The 18370-nt window shown below is 42.9% G+C and overlaps 1 protein-coding gene across 6 annotated transcripts in view; it reads left to right on the forward strand.

The window, feature by feature from the left end:
• Window positions 1-18370, forward strand: part of LOC129715020 (ETS-related transcription factor Elf-1-like) — a 139563-nt gene that overhangs the window by 3090 nt on the left and 118103 nt on the right. For 4 of the 6 annotated variants that reach the window (XM_055664834.1, XM_055664839.1, XM_055664838.1 and 1 more), the window contains exon 1: window positions 11001-11153. The exons of the other annotated variants lie outside the window; for them this stretch is intronic. The gene's annotated coding sequence lies outside the window, so the exon portion shown is untranslated. Of the gene's footprint in view, window positions 1-11000; window positions 11154-18370 lie in introns of those variants that run through there. 6 annotated transcript variants of the gene reach the window in all.

Here is an 18370-nt window from a genome sequence, read left to right on the forward strand (position 1 = left end):
CTTCTAAACAAGTCCAGGACAAGGGGTCACAGCTTAAGGATAAGGGGAAATCCTTTAAAACCAAGATGAGAAGAACCTTTTTCACACAGTGGTGAATCTCTGGAACTCTCTGCCACAGAGGGTAGTTGAGGCCAGTTCATTGGCTATATTTAAGAGGGAGTTAGATGTGGCCCTTGTGGCTAAGGGGATCAGGGGGTATGGAGAGAAGGCAGGTACGGGACACTGAGTTGGATGATCAGCCATGATCATATTGGATGGCGGTGCAGGCTTGAAGGGCCGAATGGCCTACTCCTGCACCTAATTTCTATGTTTCTATGTTTCTAAGTGGTTTATGCTGTGGCTTGGTTCCATAATAACCAGAAATGACTACACTCACACCTTCAGAAAAGTGTATTTCCAGTATAAAATACCTGTCACTGATAATCCAGTCTAACATCAAATATAAATAATGCATTTTATCTGTGCTGGTGTTCATGAATTAGTAAACGCAGCCACATTTTTCCAAATAATTTGCCCTTTTTTCAGTTGTTTTAGCGGCCATTGCTGTAACCGGACATATTCTTTTTTTTTATTTTTTTTATTTTATTAGAAGTAAGTACAATCATATGGCACCAAAGTGCCTAATATATATTTTCATAATACATTTTATGTACAACTTCGGTTTTTTTTTGTTACATTGAAAAAAGATTAGAATAAGAAAAATAAGTTAGATAGTAAAGGATAGAAAGATGTGAAATATATAGTGTGTGAAGAAAGAAAACGAGTAAATGAAGAAAGTTGAGAAAGAGAAAATAGATAAAAGAAAATAAAATAAAAAAAGGCGATCATTATTTATAATGTTGACCAACCCTCGTCCAGTCCTGAAACAGTTATTTTTTACAATTGTGTTGCACCATATGATTCCAAAAAAACGACGAATGGAGACCAACTCGTTATGAATTGGTCTGATTTATCCATTAGGAGGAATCATATTTCCTCAAGATGAGCGGTGTCCAACATGCTTGCAATCCATATTTTAAGCGTTGGTATTGATGTACCCTCCAAAATTTAAATATTAATTTTTTTGCTATTATTAAACCATAGTTAAAGAATAGATTTTGAGATGTGTTCAATTTATTCCCATCTTCCATTACACCAAATATAATCATTTCAGTATTAGGTTCCATTCTTGTCCTTGAATAATTTTGTAAATATTTCAAAAATATAATTCCAAAATCTATAAAGTTTTATGCAGGAAACTAAGTAGTGTGTTATAGTTGCATTTTGGGCTAGACATTTATCACAAGTGGCGGATATATTTGGATAAAATTTGTTCAATCTTGTTTTTGAATAATATAATCTATGTACAATTTTAAATTGAATTAGATTATGTCTTACATTAATTGAACATTTGTGAATATATATCAAGTATTAATGGTGCAGTTACCAGACATATTCATTGAAGTATAATGTACAGTGCATCCTTTTAGCACAATATTGGAGCTTTTTCAACGGAGAGTTCGTGTTTTTACTGCTTCCCTGCAATCTTTGACCACTGACTGGAAAACAAAAGGATTAAAGGATGTTGCTTTCTTTGCCACCCCAGGGCAAAACCTAATAGGTACCCGAGGGGCAACTTTTTGCTCAGAGGGTGGCAGCTATTTATGGAATGAGCTGCCAGGGGAGATGGTTGAGGCAGGTATGATGACAGCATTTAAAAGTGGCTTGGACAGGTGCATGGATAGAAAAGGTTTAGAGGGATACGGGCCAAACACGGGCAACTATGAGTATCTTGGTCAGCATGGGCACCTTGGTCAGCATTGATGAGTTGGGCCGAAGGGCCTGTTTCCATGTTGTATGACTCTATGACTATTCTAGTAATTATTTCTTAATACAGTATATCAAATGCAGTTTACACACACAAAAACCTTTTCTATATGTCCCTTGGGTTCCAATATTCTTGCATGTTGGATAAGCTTAGTGGAGAAGAACTGAATCAACAGAAGAAATAGTGTCACTGAGGTCCTTGACTTTACTTGTGCTGCACACAATGATTGTTCAAGTGTGTTTAATGACTGAAGTAGGAACCTCTGTGACTTATTAACTAAACTTGTTGTTTTTCGTTACCTTGGTTATGTCTCACAAGGGATTCCAGTAGGAAAATAATGTTTCACAAATTGTTGAAAGACACTTAAAGCTCAAACTGACTTTAAATGTGTTTTAGCACTTGGGTATATCTCCAGCCGCTGACAGGGTTAAACATATATTCATAAACAAAAGAACATTTGTTGACACCGTAGCTGAATAAAGTTGTAAGCGGATATTTTTGTACAATTGTACCAAGATGATTAATATTAGGCAAAGACTTTATTATCCACAGATCTGCCTGGTCAAAAACCTGCCATTTATTTCTTGTGGAGAATATAGAAACTATAAAAACAGCTCTTCAAATGCAGTTAGTGGTCTAACTGACAGGAAGTAGAGGCAGTGAGTGATAAGCATGTATTGTCATAATATTAACGCACTATGAGTAATGCTTGCTATATTTAGGTTTTGCTGGTGTTTACACAGTGTTGCTGCCATCTAATCTTTTTCAGCTAAAGTCTGACTAACGACCAATCATTATAACCATTAGAAACATATAAAATTCTTACGGGATTGGACAGGCTAGATGCAGGAAAAATGTTCCCCACGTTGGGGGAGTCCAGAACCAGGGGTCACAGCTTAAGAATAAGGGGTCGGCCATTTAGGACTGAGATGAGGAAAAACTTTTTCACCCGGAGAGTTGTGAATCTGTGGAATTCTCTGCCACAAAAGGCAGTGGAGGCCAATTTACTGGATGTTTTCAAGAGAGAGTTAGATTTAGCTCTTAGGCCTAACGGAATCAAAGGCTATGGGGAGAAGGCAGGAACGAGGTGCTTCATTAATTGTAGTCTCTCTCCAAATATTCATATACTATAATTACAGATCAACGATTACAAAATGCTATTTCACTATGGTGCACACAATAGCATCTTAGAATCTTGGAGTTTGATTCAGTGAACTAACATTTTAGGGAGATGCTTCATGTATCTATTAAAAGGGGCACAAACATGGGGTGCCAACCATGAAAAAAGTCAAAGTGCATGAAGAAACTGCAGATGCTGATTTAAACCAAAGATACACATAAAACGCTGGAGTAACTCGGCGTGACAGGCAGCATCTCTGGAGAGAAGGATGACGTTTCCGGTCGAGACCCTTCTTCAGACAGACTCAAAAAAAGTCTGCATTTTGCAATACTTTGTTGTAATATTACTTGTTATGTGGAGTACAGTAAATAATTTCAAGCTGTCTACCAGAAAACTTTTAATCAAACTATTTTCCTGGGAGAACTAACATTTATTTACATGTAGAAAGGGAAAATGCATAGAAGTGTCTCGACCCGAAACGTCACCCATCCCTTCTGTCCTGAGATGCTACCTGTCTCGCTGTGTTGCTCCGGCATTTAGTGTCTAACGTTTATTCATGATCTTCTATTAGGTTCTCAGGAAATCACACAAAAACTTACATGAGCAAACAATAACCATTGGCATGCAGCAAGACTTAATACATTATGTTTTTTGTTGCAATATTAATGGGCTTCTATATTGAACAAAATGCAGGTTTCCCAATAGATCCAGTTCAATTACTTTGGTTCTAGGGCTATTTTAAATCCCATTTGAACATTATACTTTCTGATCTATTTCCTTTCATTCAACCAAAGAGTGCGTACAGTGCATAGAGAAGGCAATGACGCAAGAAAACAGCAGTAGCACCAGTCCCCTCAAAGACCACCCACAATGCAATATCATGGCTTCTTCTGTGCCATTTCCCTATAACCCCGATAGACACAAAATGCTGGAGTAACTCAGCGGGACAGGCAGCACAATACAATACAATACAATACAATACAATACAATATTTATTGTCATTTGAACCTCAGTGAGGCTCAAACGAAACTCTGTTTCTACAGCCATACAAACAAAAACGATTCCTACTAGACACACAACCAATTTAATTCACACAAACATCCATCACAGTGAACCTCCTCCTCACTGTGATGGAAGGCAAAGTCTTTTCTCTCCCCTGCTCTCCATTTTTCTCCCAATGTTGAAGCCCCCGGTGGGCGATGGTAAGTACCGCAGCCATTTTAGTCCGTGCCGGGCGATGTACGGCCCCGCTCCAGGTCCAAATGTCACAAGTTGGAACCCCCGGCGGGCGCTGGAATGTCCCACGACCATTAAAGCTGCGCCAGGCGATGTACGGCCCCGCTCCGGCTTGTTCCAACCCTGCGACACGGGCTGGAGAAGTTGAGTTGCGGGAGCTCCGGAAAGCGGTCTCCTACCTCTGGAGAGAAGGAATGGGTGACGTTTCGGGTAGAGACCCTTTTTCAGTCTCCAGCATTTTGTGTCTATCTTCGGATTAAACCAGCATCTGCAGTTCTTTCTACACACTGTAACCCTGAATTTCTTCAAATTCAAAGATCTATCCATCTCCATCTTAAATATATCTAATGATCTGGTCTCCACTGCCTCTGGAACAAAGAATTTCAGATTCATTACCCTTGCAGGGAAGAAATCCCTTGCCGGTTTGAAATAGTGGCCTTGTATCTTGTAGCTATGACCCCTTGTTCATACAAGATACAAGATACAAGATACATTTAATTGTCATTTGGACCCCTTGAGGTCCAAACGAAATGCCGTTTCTGCAGCCATACATTACAAACACATAGACCCAAGACACAACATAATTTACATAAACATCCATCACATCGCTGTGATGGAAGGCCAAATAAACTTATCTCTCCACTGCACTCTCCCCCCCCCCCCCCCCCCCATGTCAGAGTCAAAGTCAAAGCCCCCGGCTGGCGATGGCGATTGTCCCGCGGCCATTAAAGCCACGCCGGGTGGTGCGAGGTCGCACACCGGGTCTTGGTGTTAGAGCTCCCGGCGTGCGCTCGCAGAGTCCCGCGGCCATTCCAAGCCGCGCGGGGCAGTGATGTAGGCCCCGCTCCAGGAGCTCTTCAACCCCGCAACTCGGGCGGGGGAAGTCGCCGTTGCGAGAGCCCTGAAAAGCGGTCTCCCTCCAGGGAGCCGCGGGCTCCCGGTGCCGCCGTCCACAGACCTGCCGTTGGAGCCTCCGACTCTCCGGTCGGGCCGCAGCAGCAGCTCTCCTCCACCGCTCCACCCGCTCCGGACTCGGCCAGCCCCGCGACGTTCATGGCTTTCCCATAAGTAAAAACATCTCAACATCTACCCTGACACACCCCTGAGGTTCTTGTATGTTTGAATAAGCTCACACCTCATTCTTCTAAACTCCAGGAAATTCAGAACCAACCTGTCAAATCTCTTTTGATAGGACAGCTCCGTTATTGCAATAATTTGCACAGGAAATCATCTCTGGACTGCCTCCAATGCTAGGACAAGCTTTTTTTTGGTACGGAGACCGAAATTGTGCCCATTTCTTCAGGTGAGGCCTCACTAACATCACGCACAATTGGAGCAAAACCTCCCCATTTAACTCACCTTCCATTCCCACACTGAACTTTCTGTCCACTGTGAGAGTGAGGCCAAATGCAAATTGGAGGAACAGCATTTCACTTGGGCACCCAGTGGCATGAATATTGATTTCTCTAACTTCAAGTAACCCTGGCATCCCCTCTCTCTCCATCCCACCTCCGCCCTAGTCTTTGTACTAGTTTCTCTGTCGTATTGGTGAGTTTCATTGGCTGCATAGCGCGTTTTCATCTTGCTCAGCGCTAACATTGGACCACTGTTGATCATTGTTACTTTTTTGCATATTTTTCATTCATTTGATCCACATCTCTCTATATTACCGTCTAGATATCTCATTTCCCATTTTTCCCCGAAAAATGGTCTCGATCTGAAACATCACCTATTCTTTCTGCAGAGATGCTGCCTGACGCGCTGTTACTCCAGCTTTGTGTGTCTTTCTCCCTATTTTAAAACCCCAATCCCTTCACAATAAAGGCCAAAATGCCTTTTGCCATCTTAACTACCTTGGTCCTGCCTGCAAACCTTTTGTGATTCACGCAACACAACACCTACACCTGTACATTATTGTAGTCTCTCTCCAAATACTATTGATGAGCACATTAGCATTTTAGAATCTTAGAGTTTGATTCAGTGAATTAATATTTTAGATAGATAGCTTCATGTATCTGTTAAAAGTGGCACAAACAGCAATGAAGTGCCGACCGTTAAAAAAGTCAAAGTGTAGGAAGGAACTGCAGATGCTGGTTTAAACTAAAGATAGACACAAAAAGGTGGAATAACTCAGCAGGACAGGCAGCATCTCTGGAGAAAAGGAATGGCTGACTTTTCAGGTCGAGACCAGACACTTGAAAAAAGACCAGACTCCTGAGTATCTGACTGACTCAAAAAACCTTACCTTTAGAATGAAATTTATCAGCCAAAATTCTTGTTTGCCAGAAATTCACCACAAGTAAAGTATAACTTGTTCCTCTTCATTTCAAATACTTTAATCATAGAAACATAGACAATAGGTGCAGGAGGAGGCCATTCGGCCCATCGAGCCAGCACCGCCATTCATTGTGATCACGGCTGATTGTCCCCAATCAATAACCCGTGCCTGCCTTCTCCCCATATCCCCTGATTCCACCAGCCCCTAGAGCTCTATCTAACCCTGTTAAATCCATCCTGTGATTTGGCCTCCACTGCCCTCTGTGGCAGGGAATTCCACAAATTCACAACTCTGGGTGAAAACGTTTTTTTCTCACCTCAGTCCCATTTGGCCTCCCCTTTATTCTAAGACTGTGGCCCCTGGTTCTGGACTCGCCCAACATTGGGAACATTTTTCCTGCATCTAGCTTGTTCAGTCATTTTATAATTTTATATGTTTCTATAAGCCCCCTTCCCCTCATCCTTCTAAACTCCAGTGAATATAAGCCTAGTCTTTTTAATCTTTCCTCATATGACAGTCCCACTATCCCAGGGATCAATCTTGTGAACTTACGCTGCACTGCCTCAATCACAAGGATGTCCTTCCTCAAATTAGGAGACCAAAACTGTACACAATACTCCCGATGTGGTCTCACCAGAGCCCCATATAACTGCAGAAGAATCTCTTTATTCCTATACTGAAATCCTCTTGTTATGAAGGCCAACAATCTATTAGCAATCATAACATTTGTTATAAATATTACAGAACAGTTCTCCATACATAATTAAAAATATTATTCGAATTGCGCACAAAATCTATGTTGCAATGCATGACAACAAATATTCTGTGACAGACATTCCATCAGTTACAAGCTTGGAATGTCTATTTCATAGATTCAAAGAACTCAATGCACATGAGCGGTTGGACTATAAATTGTGTCTGGTCTCCATAAAATCTTTATGGCACCGCAAAACATTTTATTATGTTCCTTGGTACATCAACCCAGACTTTGTATTCTGTGAGTTTGCAGTTATCAATTGTGGTCTGCCCTTTGCTCAGGATTAATAAGTTCCTTGCAAGCAAAAGCTGATAATCTTCCGGCTGCAGTTAGCGTTTGCCTTGTTGTGTGTTGTGGGGAACAACCAGTAGTCCATTGAATCGTGTGTTATGCAACTGTTTGGAAAGGAACTCGACAATGGGCATTACACTTTTTCTGGAATTTCTTGGCAATTGCACATTCCAGGAGGAGATGAATCAAGTCAAGTCAATTTTATTTGTATAGCACATTTAAAAACAACTCTCGTTGACCAAAGTGCTTTACGTCAGTGCAGGTGCTAACGTGCTACATACAATGGTACACAGATCTAACAATACATCCATAAATACATACATACAGCACTCCCTCAGAGAAGAAATGCTTGTGAGGAGAAATAGGTTTTAAGTCTAGACTTAAAGGAATCGATGGAGGGATGCTGTACCAGTCTAGGTGTTGCAACCGCAAAAGCGCGGTCGCCCCTGAGCTTAAACCTGGACCGCGGGAAAGTCAGTAGCCCCAAGTCGGCCGACCTGAGGGGCCTGCAGGTAGAATGGTGGGTTAGAAGATTTTTGATATAGGTGGGTGCAAGCCCGTTAAGGGCTTTGTATACATATAGGAGGAGCTTGAAGTTGATTCAGTACTGTACTGGGAGCCAGTGGAGACAGGCCAGAATCAGGGTGATGTGGTCACTTTTACATTTATCGGGGTGATGTGGCCCTTTTAAAAGTGTCATTCCCACTCCATTTGCTTAAGGGGCAGTGTGTGTTGTTATTGAGATATTAATTGTGCATGACACATATAACAGGAGGGGGGGGGGGGGGCTTGTCACCACCAAGCATGCAAGAATTCCACAGATTCACCACCCTCTGACTAAAGAAATTCATCCTCATCTCCTTCCGAAAGAATAAATAATATACTATTCTTTGCCACACTGTGAAAAGAAAGCAAATGGTTACAGTTGGAGACCCCCATGTTTTTGATACAGCCACATACAAAGGCAGTCATCATGATATGGATCAAAATATTTGTGTATATCCCCCTTATTTTGGGCATTTGCAAAGTTGTGGACCTCCTGGTGACCCCACCTACTGCACGAGAATTCCCGCTACTCTCCATGGCAGCTTCATTCTGGTCGCCGCTAATTTTTCAACATGTTGAAAAATTCACATCGACCATAATGAGGCCGCGACTAGTTCCCAGAATGCGGGAACTCCTCGCGACCATGAAGGCGAGTCCCCGGCAACCACCCGCGAACATGTGGCAACCATGTGGCGACTGCATAGTCTCCTGCAGTTGCCTAAAAAGTCGCCTAAGTGGGACTATTGTGTGTAGGATAGTGTTAATGTGGGGGATCGCTGGTTGCGTACTTGCTGTATCTCTAACCTAAAACTAAACATGAATGACATAATTCAGTATTCAACAATCCTACCCCTTTGATTAAACTTCTTTTAACTAGTTACAACTACTCATCAATATACACACATAAACTTCGTTATAACGGACCAAGGGCATCCATTATTGCCGATTCTCCGCTCTAACCAATTGGAGGATTAACTCAAACCAGCTAGTGGTCATTCCATGTAATCAACAAGTTCTTTTCATATACAAAGTTATTTTTAGCAGCTAAAAATGTTTTTGTGACTGTAAGCTAAAAATACTAAAGGCGGTTACATTGTTCAATAGAGTATCATTGCACAAGTGTTGATTGAGGCAATTGCTTGTCAATTTCTATGATCTCCTGCAGTCCCACTTTCATGACCTAATTCACGACCTCTGCCGAGTTTACCCTTGACTCATACTCGCAGCATGGTCGTCACGAGGTCTTAGGTGGCCATAGCAGGTCGTAGATAGGTCGAAGGTAGGTCGTAGCAGGCCGTGATGCTAGTCGTAGGGACTCGTGGCATCAAGTAGGTCGGGGCGTTTTTCTAGCATGATGAAAAATGTCCACGAGTAAGAAAGGTTAAGAATTAAGTCATGAAAGTGGGACAGGCCCTTACTAAGCGGGTCAGGCAGCATCTCTGGAGAAAAGGAATAGGTGACGTTTTGGGTCGAGACCCTTCTTCAGACTAGTTAATGAAAAGGAAAATAAGCTATATGGATGACGATGTAGAGAGATAAAGAACAAGGAATGACAAATATGGAAAAAAGTAACGATGATAAAGGAAGCAGGCCATTGTTAGGTGTTTGTTGGGTGAAAATGAGAAGCTGCTGTGACTTTGGTGGGGGAGGGACGATGTTAGAGAAATCAATATTCATACCACTGGGCTGTAAGTTGCCCAAGTGAAATATGAGATGCTGTTCCTCCAATTCCGCCCAAAATTCAAGAGCAGCTCCTCAGCTGCTGTGAGTAAGTGGGTGAGGTAGACCCTGCTGATGCCCATTGGAGATGGCCTAGAGAAATACTTGCTGAGTCAAGAGACTGCAAATGCTGGAATCAGGAGCAGCAACCAATTTGCAGAAGGAACACAGCAGGAAAGCAGCATCTGTGGAGGGAAATTAACAGTTGATGTTTCGAAGTAACTCAGTGGGACAAGCAGGATCTCTGGATAGAAGGAATGGAGGAATGGGTGATGTTTCGGGTTGAGACCCTTCTACAGACTAGGTCTCAAAATGAAACATCACCCATTCCTACTCTCCAGTGATGCTGCCAGTCCCGCTGAGTTACTCCGGCATTTTGTGTCTACCTCGGTGTAAACCAGCATCTGCAGTTCCTTCCTACACAGTAGTCATGTCAAGTCAAGTCACTTTTATTTCTATAGCACATTTAAAAAACAACTCCCGTTGACCAAAGTGCTTTACATTGGTGGAGGTACTAACGTTATACAACAGTGGTTCATAGATTAAGTACATACATAAATACATACATATAGCCCTCACTCAGAGAAAGGCTTGAGAGTAAAGATGAGTATTAAGTCTCGACTTAAAAGAATCGATGGAGGAGGCAGTTCTGATGGGAAGAGGGATTCTGTTCCACAGTAGATGCTTTGGGTCAGGGCTCTTCATCAGGACTTTTATAATTAGAAATATATTTGTTTTGTTGTGTTGTGGGCTTTGTGTTGAGGGCTTTGTGTTGAGGGCTTTGTGTTTGATGAATGACCAATGTTTATAAACAGCCAGGGAAAAAGTTCAGAGATAGACACAAAATGCTGGAGTAACTCAGCGGGATAGGCAGCATCTCTGGAGAGAAGGAATGGGTGACGTTTCGGATCGAGACCTTTCTTCAGACCCTCTCAGACACTCTCAGAAGTGTCTGAAGAAGGGTGTCGACCCAAACATCGCCCATTCCTTCTCTCTAGAGATTCTGCCTGTCCCGCTTAGTTACTCCAGCATTTTGTGTCTATCTTCGATTTAAACCAGCATCTGCAGTTCCTTCCTACACATAAAAGTAGTTCAGTTCAGTTTGTGGAGACTAGCAGGCAGGCACAGGTAGATCCAGGTGCTGGTATGTAAAATGTTTAGCTGACTGGCAGTGTGTTGCATTCTGCTTACACCGTGTAATTGGAAACCCTGCCAGAATGGTGAGCAAATACAGGGTGGATACAAGCGATGTGAAAGAACTGGATTTTCAAGTCCTGTCAAACAATTGCTCGTTGTTCATTTTGGTTATTACCGGTGTCTGCGAGTGCACAAATTGACAGCAAAGAAACTGCACTGCATTCTTCTTGCAACCACACTGAAAGCGATTAGTGCTGTGAAGGTAAGGTAAACTGCTGCAAAGTAAATTTACCCTGTTTGCCAGTAATTACATTTACTGCAGAGGTAGATAAAAATGCTGGAGAAACTCAGCGGGTGAGGCAGCATCTATGGAGCGAAGGAAATAGGCAACGTTTCGGGTCAAGACCCTTCTTCGGACTTCACCCGGTACCTTTACTGCAGAGATTGTGTGGGAAGGAACTACAGATGCTGGTTTACACCGAAGATAGAGATAAAATGTTGGAGTAAATTGGGGGGGCAGGCAGCATCTCTGCGGGATCCAAATCTGTATTGGCAAAGCGGGTCTGAAGAAGGGTCTCAACCCAAAACGTCACCCATTCCTTCTCTCCAGAGATGCTGCCTGTCCCGCTGAGTTACTCCAGCATTTTGGGTCTATCTTGTGCTATTAATTCCCAGGCCTGCCCGTGAGCCAAGTGATGATGTGTTGCGTATGTTGAGAGTATGTAAATCAATATTGTAAATGGAGATGAATCACAATGGACCTCTTCACAACTTTATCAAATCACATTTCCTGTGAGAAGTTGGGAGGATGACTTAGTTTCAGGGAGTTGTCTGCAGGATGGCACAAAACTGTGGCTAAGCAGTGGACGTACTGGACTCCAGAACCAATCACCTCTTTCACATCTCCTTCCCGGAGGTGTTGCCACACTCTACTTCATTCAGTTATCCCGTTATTGCATTTGCATTATTTTGTTTTGCACTATTTCCGATTGCTCTACACTCTTTGTACCATTCTGCTGCTTAGTATTTGTCACTGAATCTATCGTTGAATCTATCAGTACCATGTATACTGTTTACTCTCTGAAGTTCATGTGAACCAAAAATTTCAATGGGCCCTGGTACATATGACAATAAACTAAACTGAATTCGAATCTGTATTGGCAAACAAATCTCAGAGCCACTTTTGAGATTATTGAAACAGCAAAAGGGATTTGCAGGATAGTATATTCCATTATATACTGTTGTGGCTGAAATAAATGGAACAGTTAAAATGGAGTTGCTTTTAAAAATAAAATCTTGAATCCTGGTTCATCTATTCAGGCAGTGAGCAATTGGTTGAGTATTAATTGGCATTTTCTTTACTGAAACTGAATTCATGAAGGCTGTCTCGACTGCGAAATGCTTCGGGCATAGCCCCTCCCACTTTCACCTTACATGGGGAATACATGTTTTGTTTGTCAAAAATCTGAGTTTGCAACTCCTGTTTTAACATTTTCTCTGATTTTTTTTTCTGTGCTACGATAGTTTTCCTCATGTACTGACTTTGTTCTTGTTTGTTTGATTTTGGTCATTCCCCTCTCACCCCCATTTGCCAAACTCGAGCCTCTTCCCTGCCCCCTTCCCTCTGTGCTTCTCAGAAATATGCAGGGAGTGTCTGAATTCTATAGATACATGCAGCTGCATTGCTATCGTATTGCGGTATTATTTTAGCTCTTAGGCATATGCTCCAGATCTGCATGTGGTGTCAAATCCAGGCTGGTCCAATCTCACTCCTTACAGGTGACATTTGCATTAATTTCAGATTGGGACCAGTTTAAGTATCATTGAAACATCACTGTTTTATGTTTTATTTCAGCTTCTGTTTTATTCATCATGGACTTCACTTGATGCATTTCATTAAAGCTACTGCCATGCCCAGGACAAAAAATAAACTTTTTCAGTAAATTATCTCAGAATGATACATTTTGACTAAGTATTTATTGGTCCAGGTCACATAAGCAGGATGAGTTTTGGGTTGGAAACGTTGAAGTTAGGGTTTCTCGAGGAGTTTGAACATTTTTTACAATCTGCTTGTATGGTTGATTCAGTTAACCAAATCTTGCTCTTTCACCAATGTTTAGTTTAATTTAGAGATACAGCGTGGAAACAGGGCCTTCGGCCCACCGAGTCCGCACTGACCAGCGATCCCCGCACATTGACACTACCCTACACGCACTAAGGACAGGTTTACATTTATACCTAGTTCCAATTAACCTACAAACCTGTACATCTTTCCAATGTGGGAGGAAACCGAAGATCTTGGAGAAGATCTCACACAGGTCACGGGGAGGACATACAAACCATACTGACAAGCACCCTTAGTCATTAGGACTGTAAACTCCTATCTTACCAGGGACTAACTTCACTGTACCACTCTACTGCTTTTTTAAAAAATGCTGTTTTTTTTCCCTTTTTCCTTCCGCCCACAATATATAATATTTAATATGTAATAGAATATTAGATATTAGATATTAGATATGCCATTTATTGTCACTATACATGTACAGTGAAACTGAAAGCTGCTCGTACTCAGTGCATACATACAATTTAGCACAAAAAACAAGAAACAGAAAAAAACAAAAAACAGAAGGGAGATGGGGGGGGGGGGGGGAATAGGTGCACAAATTCTGCGTCGCTACATACATATATACATATATACAGATGGAAGTCCGTGTTGGGCGGTGTAGTCAGTGCATGTGTGAATTTGAATTTATAGTAGTTATAATTCTCGGAAAGCAACTATTCCTGAGTCTGTTTGTCCTGGATTTGATGCACCTATAGCGCCTTCCAGAGGGCAGCAGGTCGAACAGTCCAAACGCAGGATGGGAGCTGTCTTTGATGATCTTCTTTGCCCTGCTAAGGCAGCGGGAGGTGTAGATGTCCATCAGGGAGGGGAGATGGCAGCCAATGATCCTCTGCGCTGTCCTGGTTACCCTCTGAATATGTGATTCTGTTCCATTCTGTTGTAGTTTGTTTGGTTGTTTGTTTGTTGTCTTTTTGCACAAACTCCGCAAGCATTGCCACTTTTCATTTCACTGCACATCTCGTATGTGTATGTGACGAATAAACTTGACTTGACTTGACTTGATCGAACCTGGGTGTCTGGGGCTGTAAGGCAGCAACTCTACCACAGCGGCACCGTGCCACCCATGGAAATGTCTTTCCATTATCAACTGGATGCACCCAGTGTCACCTGCCTCCACTATTATCTATCCAACCTAACATCAACAACATTAATGAGATGGAAAAGAAGGCATGCAAACGCAACCTCATGGGAAAACTGACAAAAGTTTGCCGTGTCTCCAGTGATTCTTACAAACTGCGACACATGCACCGTAGAAAGCATCGTTGCATCCTGGTTTGGGAACAACTCTGCCCAAAGCCACAAACAATTGCAGAGGCTTGACATAGAGATGTAGCTCAGTTCATCACACAGACCAGACTCCCCACGGTTAACTCCATTTATACTTCACACTGCCTTAAAAAAGCAACTAGTATAATCAAAGTTTTGTCCCTCCCCGATCATCCTGTCTAGTTTAGTTTATTGTTTATTGCAATGTGAAAAGCTCTTGTTGTGTGCGAAACAGTCTGTGGAAAGACAATACATGATTACAGTCGAGCCATTCACAGTGTATAGATATATGATAAAGGGAATAACGTGAATAATGTTTTGTACAAGATAAAGCCAGTAAAATCTGATCAAAGATAGTCCGAGGGTCTACAATGAGTAGTTCAGCACTGCTCTCTAGTTGTTGGTAGGGTGGTTCAGTTGCCTGATAACAACTGGGAAGAAACTGTCCCTGAATCCGAAGGTGTGCGTTTCCACACTTCTATACCTTTTGCCCGATTGGAGAGGGGAGAAGAAACTGCTCCCGTCCAGCAGAAGATAGAGAAGCTTGAAGGTGCACACCAGCAGACTCAGGAACAGCTTTGGTGGCCACAGTCACGGTGGCGCAGCGGTAGAGTTGCTGCATTACAGCGCTTGCAGTGCCAGGGACCCGGGTTCAATCCCAACTATGGGTGATGTTTGTACGGAGTTTGCACATTCTCCCCGAGACCGCGTGGGTTTTCTCTGAGATCTTCAGTTTCCTCCCACACTCCAAAGACATACAGGTTTGTAGCTTAATTGGCTTAGAGTATCAGTAAATTGTCCTAGTGTGTGCAGGATAGTGTTAATGTGCGGGGATCGTTGATCGGTGCGGACTCAGGGGGGGCCGAAAGGTCTGTTTCCGCGCTGTATCTCTTAACTAAACTAAATTAAAGCTTCGGTAGACACAAAAAGCTGGAGCAACTCAGCGGGACAGGCAGCATCTCTGGAGAGAAGGAATGGGTGATGTTTCCGGTCGAGACCCTTCTTCAGACTTCAGCCCACCTGCCCAACCGATCACGATCCTGCTGCAATTTCTGACAACCATCTCCACTCTCTACAATAATGCTCATTTATGTGTCACCTGCAAAATTGCTAACCATGCCATGTATGTTCTCATCCAAATCATTGATATAGATGACAAACTAATTAGGCACACCATTAGTCACCATTAGTCACCATTAGTCACAGGCCTCCAGACTGAAAAACCACCTTCCACCATCCCCCTTTGCTTCTTTCCATGAAGCCAATTTTTTATCGATTCCGCCATCTCTCATTGAGTCCCATGGGACCTATCCTCCAGAGCAACCTACCATGCAGAACCTTGTCAAATGCCTTACTAAAATCCAGGTATATAAACGCTACAGGTCTGCCTTCATCAACCATTTTGGTCACATCCTCAAAAAGCTGAATCAGATTTGTGAGACATGACTCCCCATGTACAAAACCATGTTGACTATCCCCAGTCGGCCCTTGTCCATCTAAGTGCATCCTATCCCTCAGAATAGTCTCAAGTAATTTTCCAACCACAGATGTTAAGCTCATTGGCCTGTAGTTCCCTGCAGCCCTCCTTGAATAGAGGCACAACATTTGCCTCCCTCTAGTCTTCTGGCACCTCACCTGTATTTAACGTCGACTCATAAATCTCCGTGAGTGCTCCTTCAATTTCCCCTCTGGCTTCCCTCAATGTCCGCGGATATATCAGACCAGGCCCGGGAGATTTGTCTCCCGTCATACGCATCAGATCCTTCAGTAGCTCTTCGACCATAAGACTGACTGCTCTCAAGCCACTTCCAGTGACTAACCCAAAATCCCCCGTCCTCCATTCTGTCTCCATGGTAAAAACAGAGGAGAAATACTCGTTGAGGACCTTTCCCGTCTCCAGCGGCTCCTCACAGAGTTGATCGCTTGAATTCCTGAGGGGTCCCACTCTCTCTCTGGTTATCCTTTTCTCCTTCTGAGTTTATAACATCTCTTGGTATTATCCTTAATGCTCTCTGTCAGCGCTGTCTCCACTCCTCTTTTTGCACTTCTGATTTCCTTTTTTAACTTGCTCCTTAGTTCCCAAAACTTGTCCAGGGATACACTTGTCCAGGGATACACCCAGCTGCCTATTCATGTCCCATGCCTCATAGAAACATAGAAACATAGAAAATAAGTGCAGGAGGAGGCCATTTGGCCCTTCGAGCCAGCGCCGCCATTCACTATGATCATGGTTGATCATCCACAATCAGTAACCCGTGCCTGCCTTCTTCCCATATCCCTTGATTCCGCTAGCCCCAAGAGCTCTATCTAATTCTCTTTTGCATTCATCCAGTGAATTGGCCTCCACTGCCCTCTGTGGCAGAGAATTCCACAAATTCACAACTCTCTAGGTGAAAACGTTTTTTCTCATCTCAGTTTTAAATGGCCACCCCTTTATTCTTAGACTGGGGCCTCTGGTTCTGGACTCCCACAACATTGGGAACATTTTTCCTGCATCTAACTTGTCCAGTCCTTTTATGATTGTATATGTTTCTATAAGAAACCCCCTCATCCTTTTAAATTCCAGTGAATACAAGCCCCGTCTTTCCAATCTTTCCTCATATGACAGCCCTGCCATCCCGGGGATTAACCTCGTGAACCTATGCTGCACTGCCTCAATAGCAAGGATGTCCTTCCTCAAATTAGGAGACCAAAACTGCACACAATACTCCAGATGTGGTCTCACCAGGGCCCTGTACAACTGCAGAAAGACCTATTTACTCCTATACTCCAATCCTCTCATTATGAAGGCCAACATGCCATTAGCTTTCTCCAACGCCTGCTGCACTTGCATGGTTACTTTTAGTGACTGGTGTACAAGGGCACCCAGGTCTCGTTGCACTTCCCTGACGCCATTGAGATAATAATCTGCCTCCTTGTTCTTGCCACCAATGTGGATAACCTCACATTTAACCATATTATCCCGCATCTGCCATGCATCTGCCCACTCACTCAACCTGTCCAAGTCACCCTGCAACCTCCTAGCATCCTCTTCGCAGTTCACACTGCCACCCAGCTTTGTGTCATCTGCAAATTTGCGAGTAATTTACTTTTAATTCCATCATCTAAATCATTAATATATATTGTAAATAGTTGCGGTCTCAGCACTGAGCCTTGTGGCATTCCACTCGCCACTGCCTGCCATTCTGACAGGGACCTGTTTATTCCTACTCTTTGTTTTAGGTCTGCCAAAAAATTCTCTATCCATGTCAATACCTTACACCCAATACCAGGTGCTCTAACTTTGTCCAGTAATCTCCTGTTTGGGATCTTATCAAAGGCTTTCTGAAAGTCCAGATACACTACATCCACTGGCTATCCTTCATCCATTTTACTTGTCATATCCTCAAAAAATTCCAGAAGATTAGTCAAGCAGGATATCCCCTTCATAAATCCATGCTGACTTGGATCAATCCTTTTACTGCTATCCAAATGTGCCATTATTCCTTTTTTAATAATTGACTCCAGCATCTTCCCCACCACTGAAGTCAGGCTAACTGGTCTATAATTCCTCGTTTTCTCTCTCACTCCTTTCTTGAAAAGTGGAATAACATTAGCTACCCGCCAATCCTCAAGAGCTGATTCTGAATCTATAGAACATTGGAAAATGATAATAATAATAATAATAATAATTTTATTTATAGAGCACTTTAAAAACAAACATAGCTGCAACAAAGTGCTGTACATCACTAATCATTGACAAAAAAGTTAATACACACCAAAAATAACAATCAAAAGAAATAGTAGGAAAAGACATGTAAAATAAAGAAACATCAAAAACACCACAAACAGAAGCAAAGCCTCAGGCATGGTCAAAGCCAGGGAGTACAAATGCGTTTTAACACTGGATTTGAAGATGGACAGTGAGGGGGCCTGTCTGATGTGCAGCGGCAGGGTGTTCCAGAGTGCCGGAGCAGCAACAGAGAAGGCTCTATCCCCTCTGAGCCTCCGACTAGACCTCGGTACCTCCAGGAGCAGCTGACCAGCTGACCTGAGGGACCGGGCAGGAGTGTATGGGTGGAGCAGCTCAGAGAGGTAAGGCGGGGCGA

Source organism: Leucoraja erinacea, chromosome 47, assembly GCF_028641065.1.
Source record: "Leucoraja erinacea ecotype New England chromosome 47, Leri_hhj_1, whole genome shotgun sequence".
Classification (NCBI taxonomy): Eukaryota; Metazoa; Chordata; class Chondrichthyes; order Rajiformes; family Rajidae; genus Leucoraja; species Leucoraja erinaceus.